Consider the following 585-nt stretch of genomic DNA (forward strand, 5'->3'; position numbering starts at 1 on the left):
ATTGGGGTTTGGATGGATATTGTGACATGTAATCCTACCAAATTGTGGTTCGTGAAACTGTGTGGTATAATCAGTGATCGAGCATCATCTCTTCTTATGAACATTTAAACCAAGGGATTGGGAATTTGTTTGTTTTTAGAGAGAATTGGTGAGCCAAGGGATTGGGATCCAATCATATAAGATTGCGAAGCAAAATTCAATGAATGCATTGGTTGAGGAAGGGATAAAAAGGTTTTGATTCGGAGATCTCAATATCTCCTGAAACCCAATGAATTCCCCATTTCTGATCTACCACATTCTCTTTACATTCTGCAATTAAATTCATGCAATCACCCCGATCCCTTTTTAATTTCAGCAATTTAGCTTCTCGCTCTTTAATTCATGCAATTTAACATTCCGCAATTCTCATCTAAATCTTGATTCCGCTCAACTAGAACACACTTCTAATCCGAATTACTCACTCAACCAATCCTTGTGGGATTCGACCTCACTCTATTGTGAGTTTTTACTTGACGATAACCGGTGCACTTGCCGGAAGGAATTTTTTCCAATTGTGCAATTTCCTAAAATCGTAGCATCAGATGT

Source organism: Arachis duranensis, chromosome 10, assembly GCF_000817695.3.
Source record: "Arachis duranensis cultivar V14167 chromosome 10, aradu.V14167.gnm2.J7QH, whole genome shotgun sequence".
Classification (NCBI taxonomy): domain Eukaryota; kingdom Viridiplantae; phylum Streptophyta; class Magnoliopsida; order Fabales; family Fabaceae; genus Arachis; species Arachis duranensis.